Source organism: Lissotriton helveticus, chromosome 6 (assembly GCF_964261635.1).
Source record: "Lissotriton helveticus chromosome 6, aLisHel1.1, whole genome shotgun sequence".
NCBI classification, from domain to species: Eukaryota; Metazoa; Chordata; class Amphibia; order Caudata; family Salamandridae; genus Lissotriton; species Lissotriton helveticus.
This window is the reverse complement of record NC_136067.1, coordinates 591,924,656-591,945,236: the sequence shown is the minus strand read 5'-3', so window position 1 is coordinate 591,945,236 and position 20,581 is coordinate 591,924,656. Positions and strand designations below refer to the sequence as shown.

The window sequence follows — 20,581 nt, the reverse complement described above, 5'->3', positions numbered from 1 at the left end:
TGTTCACTTAATCACCCCTAGGACGATAACAATACACTGCTTTCCAGTTTTTCTCCGCTTCAAAGCTGCTTCGGAGCTATTGTAAAGTTGTTCAAGCCGCCTTCCTTGATGCAAATAGAGCGAGCAGAGGATGTGCATAAAGTGGCCTAAAACAGCGAGACCACAAGCAGCCGACAGAAATACGGCGAACGCCGCGAACACAGCCCCCATCCTGCGTTTAGGAGGTGGTGAGATACTGGTTCAAACTGCCCGACAGCGGCATTTAAACTAAAATCTACATTCTGCGTGGCGGTCTGTGGCTCACCGATTTTACAGCCACGTCACTCCTGTGATTTACTGCTGCACAAGAGCCATGGGTCTCCTTATAAGGCCCTGCCATCTCACCCAGAGCTCTAGCTCCATGCAGTCCGACATGGCAAAATATTTAACCTATATATTATGCATGTCGTGTTCCATTTGTAAAGATAGCGTGCTTTTAGTGCGGTGCACTCACAGTACTTATTGTATTTCACTTATCTTCGCCTCCCATCACTCATTTTAAATCGGACTACCATCAGAGCCATTATGGACGCCCTCCGGCGTGCTACGTTTTTCCCTTCATAACTACCAGCATCCCAACAAGGCCTGTGATCGGGGGAATTTCTGTTAAAATAAGATCCCCACTCCTCGCGCACTTCTTTATGTCTGAGAGATGAATTTATCTCACTGCCCGACTGTGAACATGATTCTTCAGTAATGCGCGGAGGATTAACAACTCGAGCCACGAATACAAGCATAGTCCACCAAATTGACATCACACAGTTCCAAACATCAAACTTTCAAAACAATTGTTTATACAATGTCTTCACGTACACAAGCCGTTAACTGGCTTCCCGAAGAAATGTCAGTTTTTGCAATTTAGATAGCGCATGTGTACCACTGATTTGCTCTACTACACGCGACGCAATGTTGTGTTTTGGTGCAGGGCTATTCATTAATAAATGAGCAAATTTAAACAATAACTTACTCAGAGACCCTAATAAGGCCAAACTATGTGAATCCCAACGGCTCCTGCAGTGGCTGGCCTGAGGCATGTTTTGTAGAGCTACTTGAGTGGATGGCACAATCAATGCTGCAGACCCACTAGTCGTATTTAATTTACAGGCCCTGGATACATTGGGTACCACTCTACTAGGGACTTAGAAGTAAATTAAATGTGGCAATTGGGTATAAGCCAATTCAACCATGTTTATATGAGAGAGCACAAGCACTTTAGCACTGGCCAGCAGTGATAAAGTGCACAAAGTCCTAATGCAAAATAAAAACGAATTCCAGATGGAAATGTAGCTCCGCGCGAAGTTTAGATACTTAAACAATAAAATGACAATCTGAAGCAACATTTTAATGAAATAAAACATGAAAGGGCTGATTACTTGTCAGATGATTCTGGGTAACCCAGTGTTCCTGCACCTGACATTATAGAGTATGGGACCCTTGGGCCCATTTTCACCAGATGCATTTAAGCACCTAGTAATTCAGCAACCGGTACTATTTCCTGGGATGCTAGGGAATGGACGGCGGGTACAGACACAATTCTGCCTCTTCCTTCAACACTGAGAGGGTTTACTCAGAGTAGATGGTAAATGGGAGCAGCAATTTCCCAGGAATCCAGGGTATCCTAGGTCCACATTGTTATTCCCTATTCCACAAACCTGTAACTGCACAGTGCAGTAGTGCAATTACTGGCTAGAATCGATGATTCCGGCCCCGGTAATTCAACTATCCAAAAAGTAGAATAAAATATATCACAACCACATCTCACATGTTTGTCTGAGACCGTCTTAATGGTATCACTTGTAAAATTGCTGCCCATGACAACAGAGTTCTGGTACTTGAATGAAGTTTCCATTACAGAGATGAATGTAAGTTCAGATAAAGGTTTACATCCTAGCAGTTTGTGAAGTATGATATACAAATTGTCTTTTTGTAATTGTATTATCCAATAAACATGAACCACATCAGCCTACAAGACATGGTCATACACTGTGGAGTTTGCCATGTTGATGGATGACAGATCAGAATATTGGTGCTCTTTGTTTAGTCTGGTAGTGGGAAGTAACTCAGTGCGTTTTGTTTTCCTTGCTGGGATTCTTATGAATTTGCAGTTTAATATCTACATACACTTAACGATTATGCCCCTACCTGCCACAGGCGTTTGACCTGAAACTGTGTACATTTTCTACTTAAGTCCTCTTTTTAACTGATCTCCATCAGAAATGTGTAGACTGAGAAGCTAAGCATGGGGATCTGTTTGCAACGTGTAAAAAGCTGGCAGACCAATCACTGTGGATACACTACAACACACAATCTTTCGAGCCCAGGCTACTTATTTCCTTCTGTAACAAGTTTGCAAAGAAAAGGAAGAAGTTCTGTAATGAAAGCAGGAATAATATCCAGATTCCCCGTTAGATGAATCCTTTAAAATAAGCACAATGCAGGTGTCACATTTGTTGGGTGCATGGATACCCCTTGATCATAAATGAGTTGAATTCCACTCTGCAGAGGATTACCTCCGTACTTGTGATTTACACTGGTCAAGCTCACAATGATTGCCTCTCTCTAACCCACTCAGTTTGTTAATGACTATATAACTAAAAGTGAGCATATTACTATTTGAGACAGTGATTACTTACTCTATATACCTACAACAAAGGAGATTTTAGCCTGCTCCAAAAAGCCATGTAGTGTCTCGGAGGACCATGGTCGGATCTTCAAACAACCAGTAGTCTATGAGGGTGTTATTTTTTTTTGAAAATCTGTTTATTAGCATAGTAATTGGAGCAGTTACATACACATTCAGGCATATCAATAATCAGAATTGTGCAGTCATATGTCTGCTCAGTATTTACAGGTGCATAGTACCATTGATTTTCAATTTCGTGTAGAACCATAGCGACTGAACATTTCCCTAACCTACCCCCCCCCCCCCCCCCACCCGCATGGAACCCTCCCGGCACTCCACAAACATGCGTATAATTGCGATATTTACATCCTGGTCACTAGATGCCCCGTATATTACAGTTCCTTGGTGTTCGCTTTTTCCCACACACTTGGGCAGGCTGGGATAGAATCGGCAATGGTACGGGGTCCGCCGTACCTCAACACAGTGCACCTTATATCATGAATGACCTGAGGGGTTGGGCCCAATCAGCCCGTGTGTATTGAGTTATCCGTATCTCCTCCGCCCTCCTCCTCCTCCCCAGCCTCAAAGGTCCCCAGCACAGTGAACCAGTCTAGGGAGATCAGTGTTTTCCTGAGACCTCTACGTTCCTCTCGCTGCAGCGCCTCGCCTTCCGCCTTGCCCCACCTTATTACCTCTGCTTTCCATAAGTCCGGGTCAGGGGGTCTGGGGGATTTCCACCTCATGGTGATTGCTCGCTTCGCTAGTAATAGGGCTAAGTCTGTGAAACGTGTCGCCACGGTCCTAGTGCGTGTCGACGGTCCCAGGCCTAATAGTGTATGTTCTATGGTGAGTGGTTGGGACCGGGCGCCAGCACCCTCAAGCGTGTCAGCGATGGTGGCCCAGTAATGGCCCAACTTGGGGCATTGCCATAGCATATGTAGTAGTGATGCGTCGTCAGCGTCGCATCGGGGGCAGTTACTACTCGCGTCGGGGAACATCACGTGCAGGCGATGCGGAGTCAGGTAGGCCCTATGTAGTACCATCAGCTGGATAAACTTGTACTTGGGGTTTCTGGCTACCCTCTTGGGAAACTGGAGGATGCGTTCCCATTCTTTGTCTCGCAGTGGCCTACCAATGTCACCTTCCCATGCTGCCCTGAGTGGTTCTAGCGAGACCGCCCTTCCGGTTTTTATGCTAGCTGTGAGCCATTTGGTTAAATGGCCGCCCGTGCCCATAAGGTAGTGCATCGTTACCAGGGGGTTAGTAGTTGGCTCCTGTCCTTCAGGCGCCCAGGTGTGTGTTATATAGTGACTAAGGCCTGCGTGCAGAAGGAATGAGCCTCTGGGAACGCTGTGCATAGTCCTGAAATCCGTAAAGGACAGTAGGTGCCCTTCCGCGAACAGGTCTCCCACATGCGTCACACCTGCGTCCAGCCACGGCGTTAGCCTGGTTGTCGTGAGCGTGCCCGAGCCCAGCGGGATGCCCAGAAGTGGGATCGTGGGAGCATACGAAGTCACGGGGGAAGTGTACCTCACTGCCTTCCGCCAATATGTCACCGCCAGCCGGAGGAGTGGCGGGGCATCTCTCGGTATGTCCGAACGGGGTAGGAGCAACTTGTGCACGTCCCCTCTTTCGTGTTCCCTCTCTGTCATATTGATCTCGTGAAGGTTACGGCCCGCCACCCAGTAGGCTAGCCATTGCAGCTGGCACGCATAGTTGTATGCCCTAAAGTCCGGAAGGCCCATACCACCGGAGCTTGAGGGGAGCTGCAGTTTAGCTAGGCCAATACGTCTGCGCCCGTGCCCCCATACAAGTTCCGTAAGTAGTGAGTCGAGGTGTTTAAATGTCGCGGCTGGGATCAGGAACGGCAGGTTGGTGAAGTGGTAAACAAGGCGAGGGAGCATTACCATTTTGGAAATGGCCACTCTGCCAGCAACTGAGAGGGGCAGTGTCAGCCAGAATTGGATCTGTGACTTCAATGCTCTCAGGGTCCTGCCAAGGTTGCCGTCAATCATCATGCCAGCCTCTCTGTATATGTGCATCCCTAGATACCGGAAGGTGGTTCCCGCTATCTGAAACTCGTGCGGGGTGAAGGGTAGGGGAGCGGAAGAGTCTGTAGTCCCGAAGGCGAAACCATAAGACTTGGGCTCGCTTATGGTAAGGCCTGAGATCTCCCGGAAGTCCTCAAATATTTGGGGTATGGGGCCCATGGCGCCCCGCAGGTCCCGAAGGTACAATATGATGTCGTCGGCATAGGCGGACACAATATGTGCCGTCCCATGTCTCAGGATACCATAACGGGGGGCCAGTGCCCTGAGTCTGCAAAGCAACGGTTCGAGGGCGAGGATAAACAGAAGAGGGGAGAGCGGGCAACCCTGCCGGGTGCCCCTGGCTATAGCTATAGGTCCCGAAATGTGCCTGGAAGTGCGCACTCTCGCTGTAGGGAGAGTGTACAAAAGCCTGACCCAGGCAACGAATTCGGGCGGTATCCCAAATTTTAAGAGCGTGGCAAACATGTAGTCCCATCTAAGGGAGTCAAATGCCTGCCTCAAATCCAGTGATATGCAGCCCTCCGGATCCGTATCCGCCCTGCTTCCCAGCATCAGCTGGGCCAAGCGTCTGAGATTCATGGCCGTGCTCCGGCCTGGCACAAAACCACATTGGTCGGGATGGATCAACTGCGGCACATATTGTATTAAACGCGTCGCCAGTACTTTGCTCAGGATCTTCGAATCAGTATTCAGAAGGGACAGGGGTCTGTAGTCGGCCAGCTGTATCCCGCTTTTGCCTGGTTTTAAGAGGGATGTGATCAACGCTTGCATAGGCGATTGTGGCAGGGAGGCCGACCGCAAGGCTTCCAAATAGAGAGCATGCAAACGCGGGGCAAGGAGATCAATGAATGTTGTGTAGAATTCGGCCGGTAGGCCATCTGTGCCAGGGACCTTATTTCTAGGGAGTGCCCGTATCGCCTGTCTAATTTCCGCTAGAGAGATGTTGCGCTGTAGATCTTTACTTTGCATGTCGGTGAGTCGGGGCAGGACCAGTTCCCCCATGAAGGTCTCATAGGTGAACTCTGACTGTGGCGGTGGGGGGCTATACAGCGTGGTATAATAGTCTTTGAAAGCCGTATTAATCCCAAATTGGGAGGTGGCCAGCTTACCAGTTTGGTCCAGTATTTCTAAGATTGGGTGGCAAGGTGGGGAGTCTTGTAGGAGTCGGGCCAGGAGGGTGCCAGCTCGGTCCGCCTGTGTATGCTGCCTATTCGTGTGTTCTCTGTAGTCTATGAGCCTCAGGTCTTCTAGTAGCTCTGCGTGTCGTATGTGAGCCTCCTGTAACGGTGTGAAGTGTGCATTGGTGCCCGCCGCCTCACTCTCCAGGGATGCTAGGGAACCCTCCACTTCGCTTAGTTGACTGATGACCTCTCTCTTTCTACCCACTCGGGCTGCCATCGCCTCCCCCCTTAGGCAAACTTTAAATGCGTCCCATTCGATCTGCCGGGTACTGGCTGTGTTCGCATTCGTGGTAAAGTAGGTGTCTATAGTGTCGGATAGGGATGAACGGAAGACTGTGTCTTCAAGCAAGTCGGGGGGTAGTCTCCAAGCCGGGATAGGAGGCAGCAGCTTGCCCCACTGCCAGGTGAGCTCAACGGGGTTGTGATCGGACAGGGTTTTCCCCATGTGTTGGGTTTGGACAATGGAGGTCGCCAGGGAGCGGGAACAGAAGATATGGTCAATTCTGGTGTGGAGCTGGTGGGGCGGGGAGAAAAAGGTATATTCCCTCTCCTGCGGGTGTGTGCTGCGCCATGCGTCCGCCAAATCCCAGCCCTCAGCCCAGCGTGTCAGGGCGCCCGCCTGTTTCCTGCTCTCAGTGGCCAATAGGGGGGGGTGGGACCTATCTAATGTAATATCGAGTACAGCATTGAAATCCCCGCCAATGATCCACCGATGGTCAGCCCAAGCAGCAAGTATCCCATTTAAAGTGAGCAGAAATTCCGACTGGCCTGCGTTCGGTGAGTACACACAACCTAGTACAATGGCATCCCCATCTAGTAAACCCCTCACAAATACATAACGCCCCTCTTTATCAATCATTTGTTCTATCGCCTTGAAGGGGACAGAATTGCGAAGCCAGATCGCCGCCCCTCTGGAGAACGCAGAATAGGAGGTGGCAAAGAGCTGTCCGCGCCACTTTTTGCGCATTTTTACGTTTTCAGCATTGTTCAAATGTGTCTCTTGCAAACAAGCTATCTGCATCCCTCTACGGTGAAGTTGTGCTAAAATCCTGTGGCGTTTGTGTACCGAGCCCAGTCCCCTTACATTCCAGGTGCACAAATTATAGGCATTCAGCGGTCCCATAACCTTTTGTGTGTGGTGGTAGAGCGGAGCTCATGAGTGACCATGGCAGGTTCGTCGTGGTATTATGTGAGAGTGCCCCGTGAACGTATATCCCCTTAACTAAAAGGTCCCCAGGCCAACGGGCTCGGGAGCCAAACAAGGGTGCCCAACGTGGGCACAAGTCAATGTGTTCCATATTCAGAACGGGGGGAGTAGGCCTCCGTTGACTGTCACTTTATAGCCCGCTCTGGCTTGGTAGCCCTTGATAGAGTGTGCCCTTCTGCAACCCACCAGTCATGAGAAAGGGGGGGGGTCGGTCACACGTTACCACCCGGAGAGGACCAATCGTGTCGCCAATCAAAACTCCGCTGCCATCTGGGCTGTGATCTTTGGGAGCAGTTGCAGACTGTCCACCGACCCGGAAACTTCAGTGTGGGTGTCGGTGGTGACGGTGACCCCATCCTCGGCTGCCACCGCGTCGTGCGCGGCAAGGGCCTCCTCCGTCAGCTGCATCTCTGAGGAATGAGCCGTTGTCCGGTCCCTTGTGGTCTGCGCCGTCGCCGGCGACCTCCCGGAGGGGGGGGTTCGGCTGGCGTTGGAGGTAGTGCCCCTCTGGTCTGGCGGGTTCCTCTGTCTGTCGCTTCCAGCGTCGGCAAATGGGTCCCGCGAAGCCGGTGGTGCAAGCGAGACCTCCATCCATTCCTCTGCCTCCTCTGGCGAGTCGAAGAAGTGGGATTTGTTACCATGTAGGATCTTGAGTCGTGCGGGGAACAGGAGCGCATACTTCATGTCTCTCTCCCGCAGTTTGCGCTTCACACCCATGAAGGTGGATCTGGCTCGCTGGACCGTGGGCGTGAAATCGGGATATATAGAGACGGTCTTGTCGTCATAGCGTATTGGCGCCTTCTCTCGAGCCACCCTCAGCACAGTGTCACGATCTTTGTAGTGGAGAAGGCGCGCAATCAGAGGACGGGGGGGTGCTCCCGGTTGCGGGGGTCTCGACGGCATCCTGTGCGCCCGTTCCACACTGTACAGGGCTGTAAGATCCTCCGGGCCCACCATTTTCCGTAGCCAATCTTCCACGAATTGGGTGGGGTTCCTCTCCTCGCTCCGTTCCGGAATGCCCAGGATGCGGACGTTGTTGCGGCGGGCACGTCCTTCCGCATCGTCCACCCTGTCCCATAGCTGTTTGAGTTGTTTCTCCACGCCCTCCAGCTTTGCAGAGTGTTCCGTCTGTTGGGGGATGAGGTCGTTCAGCGCAATTTTTTTGTTCTGAGACTCGCTCCGCCAATTTGTTATGATCCGCTCGGAGCAGGGAGAGTCCCGTCGCCATGTTGTCTATACGTGTTTCCAGCGCTTCACGCGTGGCGCGTATTTCGTTGAGGATAAGGTCCAGCTTGGCGTCTTGTGATCCCATCCCTGTCGGTGGGATAATGTCCACATTAGAGGAGGCCAGTGGGTCCTCTGAGCCCGTGGACTGCATGTCCGTCGGAGCACCCCGGTCCTGGGTCTTGCCCCTATTTCTGCCCATCGATCTGGTTTGCAGGGTGGCGCTATAGAAGGCGCACTCACCGGTCCGGAGGGTGGTCTCGCCGCTCCCCAAACTAGCGGGAGGGAGCAAGAGTTAGCAGGGTCCCAGCGCAAGGAGGGTCAACGGCGCCGCGGCAATGATAGCGCCCCTGGCGGGTGTGTCGTCGCCCCGCGGAGGGCCCCGCGCCCTGCCACAGTCCTGGCTCCAGCAAGGTGCCGGGGGGGGGGTCACGGTCTGCAGGTAGGGGGGTCACAGCAGAGGCCGGGAGGACGGAAGGCACCCCTTGCCCGGTCTAGCAGCAGGGATCACGTGGACTGTGGTCCGCACGCAGGTCGCCGTGTGGTTGAACCCTGTGGAGGTGCCTGGGGGCCCCCACCTTGGCGACGAGTGCAGGGGCCGTGTGCGGGTGTCTCAAAGTGTCTTCGGTGCCTCTGCCCTCAGGTTAACGCAGCGCACGCCAGACAGTGCGGGGCGCCGTGTCAGTCGCTCAGGGCATCCGGGGCCCAAAGGGAAGAAGGCAGGTGTGTGGCTCAGGCAGCCGTCCCGGTCTCCTGATGCCAGTGGTTGTCCCCGTGCACCCCCGGCCCCACTTGCCTCGCCAATGCTCGTGTCCGTGCGAGTGCCTCCTCACAGTGCAGGCGGGCGTCGGGACGGTCCAGGTGTCTCCCGCGGTCGCGGGCGGCCGCCCGGCAGAGCAGGTCCGTCAGGGGATCTCAGCGCCAGTGGGGAGGTATCAGGGTAGTAAATGGGGGCGGATGCCCGCCGACGTCCACGGGCCAGCCAGCTGATTCCGAGGCTCGCTCCGGCGCGGGTCCCTCACACAGGGCGCCGGCAGCAGTGCGGTCTGTTGGCCAATCGAGGCCGTGGCTCGCCACGTTGCAGCAGGCCCCAGCAGGCTCTCCAGTTCCCCAGTGTCTCCGGCAATGTCCGAGGGGGGCGGCTTTCCGTTGCTGCACGCCGCTCACCTCCTGAGGCTCCGGGCGCAATCTCTAGGTGGGTCGCACTTCGGGTAGGCAGGATATTATGCTGGTATCGAGGGCTTAGGACGGAGCTCCGCAACTACACGTCCGCCATGTTCGGCTCTTGGCCACGCCCCGTCTATGAGGGTGTTAAAAGGCAGAAACTGTGTTAACCAAACTGGTTCACGAATCTTCTTAACATATGCCATGTCCCAAGAGATGTTTTAAGACCAAAGATCAAAGGTAATGGTTTATAACGATTAGTACCCAATAGAACATACGTGTTACTATATGGACCATCTTTTAACCGCATGCGCGCTAGCGGTTTTCCCGCTGCGCGCTGCGATTTTAAAAAACCCGCGTTACGTGACGAGTTCAGCTCGTCATCAGCGTAGCGCAGGTTACGCCCATGACGAGCTGAGCTCGTCATCAGCCCCGAAGGGATTAAGGACAAAGCTAACTGGTGCTCATGCCTTGCAACATGGTAGATGTAGCTAGTCAGAGGTCCACAAACTAAACAAAATCTTTGCCATATCATTAAGAATAAATGGGGGTTTTCAATGTCAGTACACAATGAGACAGCAGACTAATTCTGCTAATGTAGATTTTAGGAACCATTACTTTCTCCTGATAATGAAAAAACGATTTCGATGCAGGTGAGCGATAACCGTAGATTTTCTAAAGCTTTTTTGTAGGTGGCCAAATCGTTGGGCTTTGAACCTTGTTTTTGAGTCTCAGTTATACGTTGATTGGTAGTTATCTTGGTGTTTGAGAATTCCCCAACAACTCCAATTAACACTGGATGAATATACATCATCATTCCCTCGTGACTGATATGTTGCATTACTCATTCAGCACTCCAAAGTCAGACAGTTGTTAAAAAGAAATAAGGACTTCCCAAAGATAAACACTGCTCTTTCTACTTTCTATTCAGACTACAATTACAAAACGGCAAGGGGCCTGAGTACAAGTGTTCCTGAAGGGGCACAAAGATTTTATTGCATCCACAAAATTCTAATATCCATGATTCGGAATTTATCAAGTGCAATAAATGCCTCCCTTACAATAACATGCAGAATTGGTGCTTACATCGCTTATCTCAGTAATTACGAGCATTTTTTCTACATTAGATTCTGGGAGGTTTGACCAGCTGGCATTTATCAGGAGATTGAGACTTTAGTGCATATTGTCGTTACTGAGTGCTAAAGAGTCTGCACAACTCAGAATTTCCAGGCCATTAATAATCATGCCTCGGGAGTGCCAGAAAAAATATTTGTCTTTCAGAGTGTTTAGTATAAGACAAGCTAACTCTGTCATTTAACACACCCTCTGTTATTGGTCAACCTCACTAGAAATGGTCTGACACCTAAAGAAGACAATTACGTTAAATTACAGTGCATCAAAATATAAGACCTTAACAAAGACTCACACAAGTGTTCAATTCCACTGTTGTCAATCAATCAGAGCATGAAGTATCAGGACAAGTACATGGAATTCAATTTGGATCTATGGGTTTGCTATTCAAGAGTAGAGAGGTATTTAACTCCACCAGAAAGGATAAAGGTAAATTAATGTACATTTAATGATCATAGTGTGGAGGCCTCTGACTCATCTCCTAGTGTGAAAGACCATCTTACAAAGTCTCCTTGTGCCCAAGTTGAATAGAGTTAAAAAACCTAAGCCGTGAAGGACTTCCAGCATTGACGTAAAAAAGTGCAGAAAGAGTATGAAACCTGCACAACAAATTCAAGTCCCTTGACTGTGGACTAACATCCTAAATTGTACATCAATATCACATTTCACCAAAGGCATAAACATTCATCACATTTTCTATAACAATCAGGGCATGAGTGACAAAGGTAAATTACACATTTGAGTATGTTTCTACTTTGTAGTAAGTTTACTACTTTCAGTATTCATAAACTCAGAGTGTAAACTTACTATAAAAGTGTAAGCTGCATGTCTCCAGTCGCAGAGTAATGCAATTGGCTTACTCATGTGTGGGTGACGTCCCTCCTTTACACCCCTCCCTGGTCCTCTCAAACCCCCTTTCACTCTCCGTTAATCGCAACCCCTTTATTAGAATGGCTGCCCCATTTCCTGCCCCCTTCCACGTGTCCCTCTCACGTTTACTACTAAAACCTCTACTTACATGTGCGCTGAATCTGCACTGGGTGCATCTGGGTGGAGAACGCCACGCATATAGAGAAATGCACAACATATGTTTTGTAGTACTACAAAGTGTAGTTTGTGAATCAGGCCCTTAGTGTCCAAAGGTAAAATAGATTGAAAGGGTTTTTTCTTCCAAATAACAAACTATTCTTCCCTGCTTTACCACACAAGACAGCAGCCTTGGGCTCTAGAGGAACAGAGTGTACTGCAATTGGGAATGTGGAGCCTATTCACCTCCAGAGCACTAGAACATATCCTACCTTGTGAATACAGACAAGGATATTTTGTCAGAAAAAACAAGATTGGGTGTGATTGCCTAATTCTGCACTTAAATGGAGTAAACATTTATTTACCAAAGAGCAGCTGAAGATGTTGAACCTACATCTAGTTGGTTACCTGCATCATACGCATGCATATCCATATTCCGGTCAACCTAGTCCTATGACAGAAAGTACTGAGGCCATCTCTTTGGAAGCACACAAACTTTTTGGCTCTTTATATGGTTCTCATGCTGACCCCATGAACACTCACCAAAGTCATGGAGAGATAGCAGCACGTCTCATAAGCAATTCTGGGACATCTTAAAATATAAAACCGATAACTGTCCATGAAGGAGAAAGTTAAGTACAATGGGAAGTTTTTCACTTTATGTAGGTCACTCTAATGGTGCAGCTAAATATAGACATTGAGACAAGAAATAACTGCTCAAATATTCTTGAATTCTCCAGATTATTTAAACCATGTTTGGTATAGGGTGAGCTCGAACATTTCCTCTTAATTTGAGAGTGTTAATTGCCATGACAAACACTACAAAATGTAAGGAGCCAGTCACTTCTGATCCCAAACTCTCAACAAAATATCAAGAACAAAACATTCTCTAGGTAGAAGTGGTATTTTCCCAGCTCACTAGAGTGTACACATATGTGAGAAAGCCAAATGTTTCTATGTTTCACAGGGAGGCACATGGCAGATAAACAAACAAGCTATTTGTTTTGGATGGCCACAGGGTCCTCATCCACCAAAAGATGGCATGCTTCATCAAGGAGTCTACCCCTAACTCATGTTAGACTTGTCTGAAATAAGGAGGTTCCTATAACACAGGTTTTGATTTTGGTATGTAGTGTAATAACAACATTGTCAAGCAGTGGCGGTGCGTCCATTGGGGTGCTGGGGCGTAGCCCCACTAATGTCACGGGTCCACGGCCCCATTCATCATTTAAATAAATTAGAAATAACACATTCTTCGTTCTACTTCTGGTGCTAATTTCAATAAGGACTCAGAAGTAGAACAGGGGACGCTGAAGGGGGTGGGGCTGTGGCAGCACACAGGGTTTGAGTGACAGCGTACAAGACAGCAATAGTGCGCATGTTCGGTTTGGGCTGGTCATTTTTACAACCAACCCGCACATGCGCACTAGCCTTCCCATTAGGAGAGCGAGGGTTGCTTCATGCCGCAGCCCCCGGTCTCCTAATGGTCGGGGAGAATCCCTGCTCAAGCCAATCCTGGAGCTGCTTGAGCAGCGTCTGGATTGGCTGAGAGGGGTTGCCAACCACTCCAGTGACGCAGAAGACTTTGAAGGCGCCAACGCAGGACCCCTGCCCAGCAGCAGAGGCAGTGCGGACCCAGGCGTTCAGGTAAGTTTCCTTTACTTTGTTTTTTAGTCCCCCATATCCCTACCCGACCCCGCGAGTATTGCGAGACGTGACTGGGGAACAGCATGGTGAGCTGTGGGAGTGATCACGAGTAAGAGACACACTGACAGGTGTGGGAGGGTTACTTGTGAGGACACCAGCAGCAGGGCTGAGACCTATCCAGACACAAGGGTAATTTTCTAAGAAGTGCCTTTTTAATGATCGGGTTGTTTCTGTTCAGAGTAAAGTTAGAAGTACGCTCTTGGCCCACGTCCATTCGGATTGGTGCATCCCGAGATGCAGGAATTCTGTGGCGCATTAAATGACCAATGAGTTTTCTTTGCTATAATAATTAGGATGGGCGCTTTTAAAGCGCCTTGTTTCTGATTGGCACATTCTGTGGCACAATCAACCTGGCAGAGGAAGGGGGAGATCTTCGGTGGCAGGGGTGTATTGCAAAGATTTATTCTCAAGCATACTCATTGTGATGTGTATATTTAGGGGTACACTTACGACCCCAGGCACCTTTCGTAATCGTAGTGATATCCTGTAGCTGTGGTTGTGATGGGCATATCCTGCTCTGTATATTCTGTGCCAGGCTCCCAGCAATGGGAAGAAAGAGGTGCAGGTACTCACCAGTCAGAGAGGGGCAGGTGGTACATGAGACCTGTGAACCCGGAATCTCCTCCGTGCACAACACTTTCATGGTCTATGATGGAGTATTTTATGCTGAGGTGTTATATATCATGTGTATAGGGCAGGCGGAAGGGGCGCTGGCGGCCGCGTGGCTATCAATGCTGCAGCCGGTGCAGTGGCACTGTGTCCTAGAGGTAGGAATGGGCTCAGCCTATCCTCATCCCAAGGGGTGTCATGCTTCGTCATCGGGCAGCTTCTTGTTGGGCCCGCCCTGCAATGCCAAACGAGCCCCGCAAGGTGGCTCTTTCCAGAGGTCTTCTCTTTTTGCCGATGTGAATAGAATAAAGTGGTGGTGGGTGTAGTAAAAAAAATCAGAGTACAAGGAGAGGAAAAGTGTGTGAGATAAGAATACCTGTAGGAATGCAAAGGATTTTCTTTTAGCTGGGTTCCTATGTTATGGTTAAAAATCTAGAAAGTCAAAGCGAGAGACGGTTATGATGGACCTCTCAGGCCCAAGTTAGTGTGTGTGAACAAGAAGGTCAACATATTTCATGCCTATTATAGTCCAAAGGATCATCACATTTCATCAGGACCAAAGAATCCTTACCTACCCATGTAGTGATGGCATGCATATATGTGGTACTATACCCTCGAATACTGTACTTTATAATATAGTATGCCTTATACTATAATAAAGTATACCTTCTGGGTAGATCTAAAGAGGGATACAAATAACACCAAGAGTTAAAATGCTGGTGTGAGTGTTGGACAGTTAAGATATACAGTAACTGGTTGATACAATAAGTTGTCAGTCAGTGTGTATAGAAACTCGCTGGGCGAAATACTTAGCAATTAAAATGAGTAATAACCACTGTGAAAAGCCAGTAGTACACCCATGCAGATGGTTTGTGGGCATGAATGTCGTTATAAAAGGTGAACGCATTGGCAATAAATGTAGTGGAGTACCCAAGTGCATGCCTGCCTGATAAAGCGCAGAAGTGGCGGCCAGAAAAGCAGTCTGGAGATAGGAACTGACCTAATCGTGAGGGCTAATGGCTCTAGTCATTTTGGCCAGAAGGGTCCCACTATGGTGTACCGGAGAACCTGTGGGGTGAACTAGATCATCAGCCTCAGATCATCTGGTTACTAGTCCAAAGCAGGAGAGAAGTTGGTTGGGGAAAGGAAAAAAGGGGGCCAGCAATTGCCAGTCGGGGGGGCCTAAGACATGTGGCTGTGGGCATAGGCATTATATATTAAAGAATGTCCCTAAGTGGACATAGAAAAGGCCATCCCGTGTCCGTCTGCAGAGTAACCTATAATTATCGGGAACGGGCACCTCGGTAGAGAACACGCATTACCCTGGAGATTACAGTACATGCCTCGAGGGATGCGGAAAGTTGTATACCAGGTCACTGGAGTGCTCGTTTGTTTGCTATGCATCTTGGCAAGGTGTGGGTTGGAAATAACAACAAAGGCCTGTCCATAGAGCACAGAAGCATAGTAGACAGTGCTTACAGCAGGTGGAGCTCCATGAGCTCGCCGACCTACCTCTCGTAATTACCGGCCTCCTTTTTTTCCTTTTTCCTTCTGCAACCACTTCCCCCTGCTTTGGACGATCTTGTGTCCAATTTCAGGCTGAAGATCTATTTCACCCCAAAGGTTATCCGGTATGCCATAGTGCGACCGTTCTGGCCAAAACAACTGGGGTCATTATCTCTAATGATTAGGTAACTTCCTATCACCAGGCTGTTTCTCTGACCACCACTTTGGCACTTTATCAGGCAGGCATGCGCTGCTGTACTCCAATAACCTTTGTGCTATTGCGTTCACCTTTTATAACTGCATTCATGACCACAAACCAGCCGCATGGGTGTACTACTGGCTTGTCTCTGCGCTTTTTAATCATTTTAATTGGTAAGTATCTCGCCCAGCGAGTTTCTATACACACTGACTGACAATATGCATCAGCTAGTTACTGTAGACCTTGGCTGACCCACACTCACGCCAGCATTTTTAATCTTGTTGTCATTTGTCTCCCTCTCTAAATCTACCCAGAAGGTATACTATATTATAGTATAAGGCATACTATATTATAAAGTACCGTATTCTAGGGTATAGTACCAAACATACGAGGGCACCCATCATCCCTACATGAGTAGGTAAGGATCCTTCGGTCCTGATGAAATGCCATGATCCTATGGACTATAATAGGCATGAAACATGTTGACCCCCTTGTTCACACACACTAACCAAGACCTGAGAGGACCATCATAACCTTCTCTCACTTTGACTTTCTAGCTTTTTAACCATAACATAGGAACCCTGATAATAAATAATCTATGGGATTTCTAAAGTTATTTTTATCTCACACACTTTTCCTCACTTCTACTCAGACCTTTTTTTACTACATACCCCACCACTCCATTCCATTCACATTGGCAAAAAGAGAAGACCTCCTGCAAACAGCCCCCTTGCAGGGCCCAATGAGGAGCTGCCTGACGATGAAGCATGACATCCCTTGCGGTATGTGAGGGCCCTTGCTTCTAAAGTAGAAATCCCCCCCCCACTTGCCTCCAGTTTTCCCCCGTTCCTGACCCCTTTCCCATAGGAACTGAATACCCTTTGTTTCTCCATTACAACATGGTTTCCAGACTTCCTTGTGTACAAGACAAATTGGGAACTAACTAGTATAACTGGTACTAACAAGTGTAATGGCTAGTCGCCAATTGATAACGCTAAAATTAAAGGGGGATATTTCAACACTAATTTATGATAAAAATAATTCAGCCTCTGTTGTAAGCCATAAACAGGTCTGAGGTTTTCATCAAGATCCCCATCTACTCTGTGCCATTAGACTACTTATGACTCAGAGGTGTCCCTTAAGTGAAAGTAATGTAGTTAGATGTGTGAAGAAATAGTAAACATAAGTGCAATACTAAACTTGCCTTTCTAGATTCAGGTGAGGGTGCTACTCTACACTAGAAAACAGAGCACATGGCCATATGGCATTGGGGGTGCTACTCTACACTAGAAAACAGAGCACATGGCCATATGGCATTGGGGGTGCTACTCTACACTAGAAAACAGAGCACATGGCCATATGGCATTTGGAAATCGGACAGCTTTAAAAATATACCATGTCCTGCAGAAACCTTCTGCCACTGATGTCAAATATTCCATTTTTGTTTTGTTATCTTTAAACAATTGTACAGCATTTGAGATCGTTAACTTTTTATAAACCTATCATATTGAAAATACGAGGGTATAGCTTATCGCACCATTTATGTAGAGGTGTTAGATTAAATTGGGAGTAGAATGGGGTAGAATGATTAAGGCATGGTTCAACAAACACTTCAAAAATAAAGCGCTAAACAATCCTCAATTTCAGTAGCACATGGAAGTGTGTCCTAACTTCCTCTGTCTAATGTGTGGCTGGGATCGTATATAGCAGTGTCTCATCATACTGAAAGCAGAGGAAGTGGTGAAATAGCTTGGTGTACTGATGCTGTTGCCAGCTTTTTATGTAATTAAAATAAAATGATGGAACACACAGCGAAGGTGTGACATTCAATTAAAGTCTGGAACCTGAAGTGGAACAGTATGAATCGTTTTACAACCCTGGCTACATAAGCATATATTTTCTGAACACCTTACCTCTCAAATCTGCCCATTTGGACTGATCTAATTAAATAAGCAGATGCAGAACTGGGTCATCTTTCGGATACCGAACAATAGTATAACATAGCGTTTGCACTAGAAGAAGGGCTAATAAATGCCGTTAGAATAATGGCATTACATCCATAACTTTACAATGTTTTACAAACTTTTACAAATTATAGTTATCTGAATCAGACTCTATGCCTGAAAATGATCCAAGAGACTTCAAGCAAAAAAGATTGGAGCTTCAGTACTTGAGCATGGCATGTACAGAGTGGAACTACAAACCTTCCTGGCATACCCTTCAAATTATTACATGCAAGATCTTCCTTATGAGTAAGTTCCTTCCATAGGCAAGACAGTCCATCACTAACACCATGACATAGAGGTGACCAAGATATAACAACAAGGGAAGTGAAGAGAAAGTCACTAGCTTTATGAGGATATCAGCGGTCGGTACGATACTAATCCCTGACCCAGGACTGGAGAATATAGAATGCACAGGAAAAGACACTTAAAAACTATCACATACGGGAAGCCCTTGTACACCATATATAGTTATTTCCTAAATCGACCTCATGACATTGTATATTCGGTTGTTAACCTTGTATTGTATTTTATTGTATTTATTCCTTGTTAACCCGTGGAAGTATACCAATCTACATCTTATTACTGTGAATCATTATACAAGAATTGTTTCTAATCTACCTCATGTAATGTTAAGCGCTCTGATACCCAAGGGTCATGTTCGCGCTATAGGAAACTCTTCAAACAAATAAATAAAGAAAGAAAATGTCCATGGGAAGCCATATATGTATGTATGTATGTATGTGTGAGCATGGTATTACTATAGCAGGAACCTAGCCAAAAGGAAATAGATTGCTGCACGTGCTCAAGGACAAGCCTGGTGCCAGCGAGTAATAGGAGATGAAGCTGGGTTGTGCAAAATGCTGCAGTAACTGTAAGGGATAGTAACTCCTCATTTAGGCAGTGAACCCTTAGCGGTTAGGGACAGCATTCCTTAGATGTAATGGCGGCAAAATGATGCAATGAACAATCCAACGGACAAAAAGAACCAGGCAAGTGTATTCTCCTTGTGTTTGATTCAAGTCAGCGATATACAGTATGGGAACAATGCAGATCACTGCTGTCAATACAAAAACAAAGATCTCTTAACATCTAGCAGATTCGTGGTTTCTTCATCCTAAAAATAGACGGCTGTTTAGGTAAGAGCAGTGAAAATCCAATTATTGGACAAAAAAATCAAAAATTTGGATATTCTTTTTAATAAAATAGATCAGGGAAACCTTGTGTGTGTCTGAAAAATGTTTCCTAAAGAAACTGAATTGTATTGACTTTTCTAACATTAATGATCGTATTATCGGTGTTTGAAATTGAACGATGCTAACAAAGGTCCTATAGAAAGCATTTATGACACTCCATAGATGCTGAACACATCTTAAAAGTTTGATTTTAAATGTTTCTCCTACCCATGTAAGTGTGAAACAAAATACCAGGGCAACACAAATAATAAACTGCCATTATGGATAGCAAAATATTCCAATTTCGGTTGCTTGAAGCACTTCTAGGTAGGATAGCATGTTAACAAATATAAACCTCCAAACGAAAATGAAACATTTTATCCATGCCATGATTTGGAAGTGCAAGAAACTGAGTTAAAGAGCAAACAGCAATAATGAAAACCTCAACTTAGTCACAAAAGCGTTCGTACATTTGTTGAACACGAAATAAAAAAAATGGATTCGGCAATTTCTTTATAAAAAAGCTCAGATGAACTGTATGTAAAAAAAAACGACACAACGTGCATGTAATACGTTTTTGTTGTGAAAAAAAATGTTTTAACGTCTTCGGTACCAGGCTATGTCCACATGTTTCTGTCCTGCTTTTCTATTGTCAACAATCTAACAGTGGCGCCTGTACTATTAGCAGGGAGAGGGGATGTCGGGGCACAAATGCGCACATAAACACTCAACCGCACTCATGCATTCACACATGAATGCACACACACACACACTTCCATTCACAACACTTACTCCAATATATTGATGCACGCACGCACCAAACATTAAAAATACATTCATACTTACATGCGCAGCTCTAACTTTAAGATTCCACAAGGGTGGTATTGCTTCCTTTGCTCATTGGGACGGCAGCAATCCCAAGGCCCTGGAGGTCCCAGGAGGATTGGGACTGCAGCCTTCCCTCATTGGTTGACCTTAGATCAGCCAATGAGGGTAGGCAGTAGTCCCTCACTCGTCACAGAGTGGTGTGGGGTCAGTGAGACTGCTGACACACCCCACTCTGTGACGAGGTGTTAGTGATTGACAATCAGCCCTGGGCACCTCAGGGCTTAGAACTGATGCTCACAGGTCTGAGGCAATCACTGGCACTCCCCCTCGTAATGAGTGGAAGGGCCTTGGGGAGCTTTGCCAAGCTGAAGATGTCACCTGCACAGGAGTTGTGACTTTTCAGCCTGGAAAAGTGCAGCTCAGGCAGCCAGGAGCCTGCACATTTAATAAATGTCTAGCTCCTGGCTGCCTGACTTGAAAATAGAGTGTGTCAGGCTAACCTTTGCTCAACCTGATAGGCATTCTTATAGTGGTCAAAAGGTGAGGAGGCATGGTCCCTTAGCCCATTAAGACGGGCTGTGGCTGCTGCTGAATAAGTATTTACTCACTGTGAGACTTCTGGGTCAGGAGAACTCAGGCCAAACAACATTTATTGGCCCCAACTGTTTCAACTGGGGGGGTTTCACCTCTGATATCCTGTGAAACCTCAAACTGGGAGGGAACCAAGGTCCTCCATATGCACTTGACTCACAGGGTAGTGTGGCAGAGCAATCTAACTCTGACTTCAGAAGGTGTTGTGCAGGAGTATGCTTTTTTTAAAGAAGTAGAGTACTTCAATACACAAGCAGCAAGATAATAAGCACCTAATTTCAAATATGTACATAACGGCAGGTGGAATAACACTCAGA

At 47.4% G+C, this 20,581-nt stretch overlaps 1 protein-coding gene across 7 annotated transcripts in view; it reads right to left on the bottom strand.

Annotated features, from left to right (window-relative positions):
* RIMS1 (regulating synaptic membrane exocytosis 1) overlaps positions 1-20,581 on the bottom strand; it is a 2,308,950-nt gene that overhangs the window by 1,600,065 nt on the left and 688,304 nt on the right. The gene's annotated exons all lie outside the window — the stretch shown is intronic.